Raw genomic sequence first — 9,529 nt, 5'->3', positions numbered from 1 at the left:
CTCGACCTACGGGCCCCTGGGTTCCGAGGAAGATGACGAGCCCGACTCTGGTTGGGATTTCTCCGGGCTCGGTGACCCCAGTGCCATGCGGGACTTCATGACCGCATGTGACTACTGCCTCTCCGATTGCACCGGTAATAGCCACAGCCTCGACGACGAGGACTGTGGCCCAAGTCGCGAATGCTTCCACGTCGATCTAGGGGGTCTCGACGAAGGCAACCATCTTGGTATGCCAGAGGACGGTGATCCCCCTAGGCCTGCGCCTCGCGTTAACATCCTTCGGGAGCTAGCTGTGGTCCTAGTTCCTGCGGGGGGTCAGGACGCACAGCTCGAGCAAATCCGCGAGATGCAGGCCAGGCTCGACGAGGAAGCAGGACAACTTGTGCAGCTTCGACAAAATATCGGGTAGGAGTGGGCAGGCCGAGCACCGACCGGAGAAGCATGTCATCTAGCCCAGGACGTCCAGCACCGCATCGCCGACGATGCCAGGGCGAGGCCACCCCCGGCTTCCAGCGGGGTCGGCCAGAACCTGGCTTCAGCAGCAATACTACTCCGAGCGATGCCGGAACCATCCACCACCGAGGGGCGGTGTATCCAGGGAGAGCTCAAGAATCTCCTGGAAGATGCCGCGGTCCGACGGGCCAAAAGCTCTGCCTCCTGAAGGCAGGGGTACCCCCCAGAGCATCGCGCTGCGACTTCCCGATTCATATGGGAAGCCTCGATCCACACCGAGCGCACGCGGAACACAGCGCCTGCGGCCCTGGGTCGCCTCTGCAACGAGCACCATCACCGCGACCGTCGATCCCAGCTCGACGAGAAGGTGCGCCGAGGCTACCACCCCAGGCGTGGGGGACGCTACGACAGCGGGGAGGATCGGAGCCCCTCGCCCGAACCACCCGGTCCACGAGGTTTTAGCCGAGCCATACGACGGGCGTCGTTCCCGACCCGGTTCCGAACCCCGACTACCATCACCAAGTACTCGGGGGAGTCAAAGCCGGAACTGTGGCTCGCGGACTACCGGCTGGCCTGCCAGCTGGGTGGAACGGACGATGACAACCTCATCATCCGCAACCTTCCCCTGTTCCTCTCTGACGCCGCCTGAGCCTGGCTGGAGCATCTGCCTCCTGTGCAGATCTCCAACTGGGACAACCTGGTCAAAGCCTTCGTCGGTAACTTCCTGGGCACATACGTGCGCCCTGGGAACTCCTGGGATCTCCGAAGCTGCCGCCAGCTGCCAGGAGAGTCCCTGAGGGACTACATCCGGCGATTTTTGAAGCAGCGCACCGAGCTGCCCAACATCACCGACTCGGATGTCATCAGCACGTTCCTCGTCGGCACCACTTGTCGCGACCTGGTGAGCAAGCTGGGTCACTAGACTCCCACCAGGGCGAGCGAGCTGATGGACATCGCCACCAAGTTCGGCTCTGGTCAGGAGGCGGTCGAGGCCATCTTCTGAAAGGACAAGCAGCCTCAGGGGCGCCAGCCGGAAGACGTCCCCGAGGCGTCCGCTCATCGCGGCACGAGGAAGAAGGGCAAAAAGAAGTCGCAAGTGAAACGCGACGCCGCCGACGCAGACCTTGTTGCCGCCGCCGAGCACAGGAACCCTCGGAAGCCTCCCGGAGGCGCCAACCTATTCGACAAGATGCTCAAGGAGTCGTGCCCCTATCATCAGGGTCCCATCAAGCACACCCTTGAGGAGTGCGTCATGCTTCGGCGCTACTTCCACAAGGCCGGACCACCGACGGAAGGTGGCAGAGCCCACAACAACGACAAGAAGGAGGATCACAAGGCAGAGGAGTTCCCCGAGGTCCACGACTGCTTCATGATCTACAGTGGGCAAGTGGCGAACGCCTCGGCTCGGCACCGCAAGCAAGAGCGCCGGGAGGTCTGCTCGATGAAGGTGGCGGCGCCTGTCTACCTAGACTGGTCCGACAAGCCCATCACCTTCGACCAGGGCGACCACCCCGACCGCGTGCCGAGTCTGGGAAAGTACCCGCTCGTTGTCGATCTCGTCATCTGCAACATCAGGCTTACCAAGGTCCTCATGGACGGAGGCAGCAGCCTCAACATCATCTACGCCGAGACCCTCGGGGTCCTACAGATCGATCTGTCCTCGATCCGGGCCGGCGCGGCGCCCTTTCACGGGATCATCCCTGGGAAACGCGTCCAACCCCTTGGGCAACTCGATCTGCCCGTCTGCTTCGGGACTCCCTCCAACTTCCGAAAGGAAACCCTCACGTTCGAGGTGGTCGGGTTCCGAGGAACCTACCACGCAGTGCTGGGTAGGCCATGCTACGCCAAGTTCATGGTCGTCCCCAACTACACCTACCTCAAGCTCAAGATGCCGGGCCCCAACGGGGTCATCACCGTCGGCTCCACGTACCGACACGCGTATGAATGCGACGTGGAGTGCGTGGAGTACGTCGAGGCCCTCATCGAATCCGAGGCCCTCATTGCCGACCTGGAGAGCCTCTCCAAGGAGGCGCCAGATGCGAAGCGCCACACCGGCAACTTCGAGCCAGCTGAGACGGTTAAGTCCGTCCCTCTCGACCCCAGCAACGACGCCTCCAAGCAGATCCGGATCGGCTCCGAGCTCGACCCCAAATAGGAAGCAGTGCTCGTCGACTTTCTCCGCGCGAACGCCGAAGTTTTTGCGTGGAGTCCCTCGGACATGCCTGGCATACCGAGGGATGTCGCCGAGCACTCGCTGGATATCCGAGCTGGAGCCCGACCCGTGAAGCAGCCTCTGTGTCGATTCGACGAAGAAAAGCGCAGAGCCATAGGCGAGGAGATCCACAAGCTGATGGCTGTAGGGTTCATCAAAGAGGTATTCCATCCTGAATGGCTTGCCAACCCTGTGCTTGTGAAAAAGAAAGGAGGGAAATGGCGGATGTGTGTAGACTACACTGGTCTAAACAAAGCATGTCCGAAAGTTTCCTACCCTCTTCCTCGCATCGATCAAATCGTGGATTCCACTGCTGGGTGTGAAACCCTGTCTTTCCTCGATGCCTACTCAGGGTATCACCAAATCAGGATGAAAGAGTCCGACCAGCTCGCGACTTCTTTCATCACACCTTTTGGCATGTACTGCTACGTTACTATGCCATTCGGTTTGAGGAATGCGGGTGCGACATACCAAAGGTGCATGAACCACGTGTTCAGAGAGCACATTGGTCGAACGATCGAGGCTTACGTCGATGACATCATAGTCAAGACGAGAAAGGCCTCCGACCTCCTCTCCGACCTTGAAACGCCATTCAAGTGTCTCAAGGCGAAAGGCGTAAAACTCAATCCCGAGAAGTGTGTCTTCGGAGTCCCCCGAGGCATGCTCCTGGGGTTCATCATCTCCGAGCGGGGCATCGAGGCCAACCCGGAGAAAATCGCGGCCATCACCAACATGGGGCCCATCAAGGACTTGAAAGGAGTGCAGAGGGTTATGGGATGCCTTGCGGCCCTGAGCCGTTTCATCTCGCGCCTCGGAGAAAGAGGCCTAGCTCTGTACCGCCTCTTAAGGAAGACCGAGCGCTTCACTTGGACCCCCGAGGCCGAGGAAGCCCTCGAGAACCTAAAGGCGCTCCTTACAAGCGCGCCCATCTTGGTGCCCCCCACTGCCGGAGAAGCCCTCTTGATCTACGTCGCCGCTACCACTCAGTGACTCAGGTGGTCAGCGCCGCGATCGTGGTCAAGAGACGAGAAGAGGGGCACGCATTGCCCGTCCAGAGGCCGGTCTACTTCATCAGTGAGGTACTGTCCGAGACCAAAATCCGCTACGCGCAAATTCAGAAGCTACTGTACGCGATAATTCTGACTCGGCGAAAGTTGCGACACTACTTCGAGTCTAATCCAGTGACTGTGGTGTCATCCTTCCCCCTAGGAGAGATCATCCAGTGCCGAGAAGCCTCGGGTAGGATTGCAAAGTGGGCGGTGGAGCTCATGGGCGAGACAATCTCATTCGCCCCTCGGAAGGCCATCAAGTCCCAAGTCTTGGCGGACTTTGTGGCTGAATGGGTCGACACCCAGCTTCCAGCAGCTCCGATCCAACCGGAACTCTAGACCATGTTTTTCGACGGGTTGTTGATGAAAATAGGAGCGGGCGCGGGCCTGCTCTTCATCTCACCCCTCGGGAAGCACCTCCGCTACGTGCTGCGCCTCCATTTCCTAGCATCCAACAACGTGGTCGAGTACGAGGCTCTGGTTAACGGGTTGCGCATCGCCATCGAGCTAGGGGTCCGACGCCTCGACGCTCGTGGCGACTCGCAGCTTGTCATCGACCAAGTCATGAAGAACTCCCACTGCCGCGACCCAAAGATGGAAGCCTACTGCGATGAGGTTCGGCGCCTGGAGGACAAGTTCTACGGGCTTGAGCTCAACCACATCGCCCGACGATACAACGAGACTGCGAATGAGCTGGCTAAGATAGCCTTGGGGCAGACAACGGTCCCTCCGGACGTCTTCTCCCAAGACCTACATCAACCCTCAGTCAAGACCGACGATACGCCCGAGCCCGAGAAGGTCTCGGCCCTGCCCGAGGCGCCCTCGGCTCAGCCCGAGGCACCCTCGGCCCCCGAGGGTGAGGCACTGCGCGTCGAGGAAGAGCGGAATGGGGTCACGCCTAATCGAAACTGGCAGACCCTGTACCTGCAATATCTCCACCGAGGAGAGCTACCCCTCGACAGAGCCGAAGCTCGGCGACTGGCGCGGCGCGCCAAGTCGTTCGTCTTGCTGGGTGACGGAAAAGAGCTCTACCACCACAGCCCCTCAGGCATCCTCCAGCGATGCATATCCATCGCCGAAGGTCAGGAGTTATTACAAGAAATACACTTGGGGGCTTGCGGTCATGACGCAGCGCCTCGAGCCCTTGTTGGATATGCCTTCCGACAGGGTTTCTACTGGCCAACCGAGGTGGCCGACGCCACTAGGATTGTACACACCTGCCAAGGGTGTCAGTTCTACGCAAGGCAGACCCACCTGCCCGCTCAGGCCCTGCAAACAATACCCATCACCTGGTCGTTTGCTGTGTGGGGTATGGACCTCGTCGGTCCCTTGCAGAAGGCACCCAGGGGCTACACGCACCTGCTGGTCGCCATCGACAAATTCTCCAAGTGGATCGAGGTCCGACCCCTAAACAGCATCAGGTCCGAACATGCGGTGGCGTTCTTCACCAACATCATCCATCGCTTCGGGGTCCCGAACTCCATCATCACCGACAACGACACCTAGTTCACTGGCAGAAAGTTTCTGGACTTCTGCGAGGACCACCACATCCGAGTGGACTGGGCCGCCATAGCTCACCCCATGACGAATGGGCAGGTAGAGCGTGCCAACGGCATGATTCTGCAAGGACTCAAGCCACGGATCTACAACGACCTCAACAAGTTCGACAGGCGATGGATGAAGGAACTCCCCTCGGTGGTCTGGAGCCTGAGGACGACGCCAAGCCGAGCCACGGGCTTCACGCTGTTCTTTCTAGTCTATGGGGCCGAGGCTATCCTGCCCACAGAATTAGAATATGGTTCCCCGAGGACGAAGGCGTACGACGACCGAAGCAATCGGACCAACCGAGAAGACTCACTGGACTAGCTGGAAGAGGCTCGAGACATGGCCTTACTACACTCGGCGCGGTATCAGCAGTCCCTGTGACGCTACCACGCCCGAGGGATTCGGTCCCGAGACCTCCAGGTGGGCGACTTGGTGCTTCGGCTACGACAAGACACCCGAGGGCGCCACAAGCTCACGCCTCCCTGGGAAGGGTCGTTCATCATCGCCAAGATTTTGAAGCCCGGAACATACAAGCTGGCCAACAGTCAAGGCGAGGTCTACAACAACGCTTGGAACATCCGACAGCTACGTCGCTTCTACCCTTAAGATGTTTTCAAGTCGTTCATATACCTCGTTTACAAACACAAATAAATTCTAACCATCAAGGAAGGGTCAGCCTTGCCTCGGCAAAGCCCGACCCTCCCTCGGGGGCCTAGAAGGGGGGCACCCCCTCCACGCCAAAATTTTCCTCAGAAAAAGTCTTTCTGCCAGAACATCTTTCGTTCTTTTCGACTACTTCGAAAGTGGGATCCTGAAAACGACGGAGTACACGTAAGCAGCAAGGCCGACCGAGCCGAGGGACTCCTACGCCTCCAGGATACGGATACCTCACTCATCACCTTCTGCGATAAGTAACTCACGCTCGGATAAGCGATTCTGCTGACCGAACAAGTCTTAACGCTCGAAAACTTTTCTGCCGAAACGATTTTTCGTGCCTTCTCGACTATATCGATAACAGAATCCAACGGACGAGTAAGAGTACACGTAAGCGGCAAGGCCGACCGAGCCGAGGGACTCCTACGCCTCCGGGATACGGATACCTCACTCATCACCTTCCGTGAAAAGTAACTCTCGCTATGACAAACAATTCTGTTACCGACAAATAAGTCCTGATACTCGAAACAAGGGGAAAAGAAACATAGCTTTACAACACGACGACAGTATGTTTGGGCCTCGGCGGCCGCAAAAAACATACGCACACTATAGATAAACTGTTCTTGCAGGATCAGGCATTAGTGGGGGAGCAGCAACACCCTCGGCGTTGACTCCACCTTCGATGGAATCCGACCCAGCCTCGGACGGCAACACGGTCGGAGGGTCTCCACCTCGAAGGAAGATGTCAGCGCCGCGCCTGGGCCATCGTCGCCGGGGTCTCCTCCAGGAACCCGGCCCGAGCAGACGACTCGACCGGCCGCTCCGTAGCCTCAGCCAGCTGTCCCCCGAGGACATCAGCCCGACTCATGGCCTCGGTAGCCCGACTCTGGCGTTGGTCCCGCCGGTGGATGGCCCGGCCAGGCTCCGGCCGACGAAGCCTCTTTTCGAGCCAACTCCGCCTCTGTCCATGCTGACACCGCTGCCTCCGGCTCCGGCTCATCGCAGAGCGGCCGAGGGTTTCTTTAACTGAGCAAGAGAAGCCTCGGGCGGCAAGGCCGACTGAGCCGAGGGACTCCTACGCCTCCGGGATACAGATACCTCACTCGTCACCTTCCGCACGAGGCAACTCACACTTGGTTAAGCGGTTCAGCTAGCCGACAGGCGAGTCCTAGTGCTCGAAATGAGAAAGAAACACGGCTTCACGCCAAAATACATACATGTTCAGGCCCCGACAGCCGCAATGAATAGACACCGGCACTCAAGGTGCCATTACAGACGGAACTCTGGTTCCACCCCCACAGGTACGAACAACCCCCCACATTGGAGGGCCTGCGGGACGACAAAACCCCAGGCGGCTCGCCGCCGCCCACTCCGGCAGCAGCGACAACGACCTCCGCTCCGGGCGGCCAAACAGCAGTAGCGATGACCTCAGGGCAGACGCTGCTGCGATAAGGTCCTCGCCCACGTCCCCACTCGAGGGGCGAGGACAAGCTATCAAAGCCAAAGAGCCGGAGGCCCGGAGCGTGGATGGTGGCGGTGATCTCGTCGGCGACGAGGACTTCTTCAGCCGCCACCACCTCAGCGCCGACAACGACAGCCGTCTGCCCACCAGTAGATCCCCACTCGGGTCCTCCCGGGCGGGCGAACACCGACCTCCGCGCTGGGGCGTCGTACCGGAGCAAAGGCAGGACAGCCCAAGAACACGAACGCCGCCCTAGCAGCGCGCGACGTCTTGGGTGGTCCCCCGGTGCGCGCGGCGCGACAGCCGCCTGTACGACGGGCAGATAGCTGCACTCCGCCCAGCGGTGGAAGGTGGCACCGGAAGCTGCGCTAGAGCCAGCTGAGCCAGCGAACCGGGCACGCGGGAGCTGACGACGCTTGCGGCCGCTCGGCCCCGCGTTGTCGAAGTTCGCCCCTTCTGCTAGGCCGGTGAGCGCCCTCTCCCCTGAGTACTGAGGGAGAAGGTGACCCACGAACCCGTGCGGGAGGTAGAGCTCCGGCTCAGCCCGACCTCCGCCCTAGCAAGGATGATGAAGATCCTTGAAGCTGAGGGCGGGGCAGAGGTCATAGCCCGGCTTGCTTCTCCCCACCATCAAACTAGTGGTCACCGTCTTGGGTGACCATCGACAAGGGGATGCAGTCGGGCTGCCTGATGAAAATCCTTGAAGCCGAACGATGGCTGAAAGGTACCAACGTCCGCGAAGTTGCGTTCCTCCAACGACGACAAGACAAAAGCAACACGGGCGCTCCCCATCCGGGGGCTCGGAAGGTGGAAGGGCGCGATGCATGAGGAGAGTGCGAAGACATGGTTGCCATCCAAGGGGGTCGCCCTCCTTTTAAAGGCGACTCTCCCCACTTGCCGTCGCGGACTGAGTCTTCACCAACATGTTCCAAGGTCCTCCCCCTACGACACGGGGGCTGGGTCCCACGCGCCATGCAAGCTGGCCCAGGACAGAAGGAGCCAAACTGCCACGCGCGGAGCGCGTAACTGCCCAGCGGTTACAGGCACTCCTCCACTTTCGCCCAGACCAGCGGGTGAAAGGGCGGACCGCCATGCAGGCGGCATGCAACCGCACTGAGGGGGCGCACCCTTTCGACTTCGACGCGTCCAGCATGGGGGCCCAGGCCCACACGTCATGTAACCGGCGCGCCGGTTACTACGTGCGAGAAACTGCACCGCCACTTGCGCCAGTACCGCGCCTTCTCGATTGCGGAACCGGTGCCGCGACTCGAGGCAACCGTGCGCATGGCCCAACAGTGCCAACCAAGCACGTCGGTCACGGGTCAGTCAGCCGCAGGAGAAGGCGCAACGGTCGATATGGCCAAAAGTGGGCCGGCAGTAATGGCGACGCAGGCGGGCGGAAGCAGCAATCAAGTCGTCTGCAGGCTCACGTCCCCTCCTAGGATAGCGAGAGAGCCCTCTCCCACGGCGTGAAGACGATGCGCCCGTGTCCCGTTCCTCGAGCGGCTCGCGCACGCACAACGGCCACCCCGCCAACCACTCGTCCCGTCGCATCAACTCTGCGGCAGAACAGGCGACACCTTTGGCAGGAGAAGCGGACGACGCTTCACCTTCGCCATAATGACCGCGTCAAAAAAGGTGCGCCACGTCGTTCAAATTCATATCCCTTTTTCTCTTCCCCTTTCTCTCTCTTGCTACAGGGACCGGGAAAGGGGATACTCCAAAAGGGATCCTTCTCCGCGAAGGAAGCGGGCCCCGAGCCCTCCTACTGATCAGAGGTTCGAAGGCTGGCCCCTCAGAAGGGTTCGACAGCCGCCTCAGAGCACTCGGGCTCCGTGCCTACTACTGATCAGAGGTTCAAAGGCTGGCCCCTCGGAAGGGTTCGACAGCTGCCTCAGAGCACTCGGGCTCCGCGCCCACTACTGGTCAGAGGTTCGAAGGCTGGACCCTCGGAGGGGTTCGACAGCCGCCTCAGACCACTCGGGCTCCGCGCCCACTACTGATCAGGGGTTCGTAGGCTGGCCCTCGAAGGGTTCGACAGCCGCCTCAGAGCACACAGAGTGAGGGATGACTCTGGGTACGTCCGATACATGGCCGAGGCTCGGGCTACGCTCCCGAGGTACCCTAGGACATTTCCGAGACCAGCAGGAGCGA

The sequence above is a fragment of the Zea mays genome, chromosome 9 (assembly GCF_902167145.1).
Source record: "Zea mays cultivar B73 chromosome 9, Zm-B73-REFERENCE-NAM-5.0, whole genome shotgun sequence".
Lineage (NCBI taxonomy): Eukaryota > Viridiplantae > Streptophyta > Magnoliopsida > Poales > Poaceae > Zea > Zea mays.
This window is presented reverse-complemented; position numbering follows the sequence as displayed.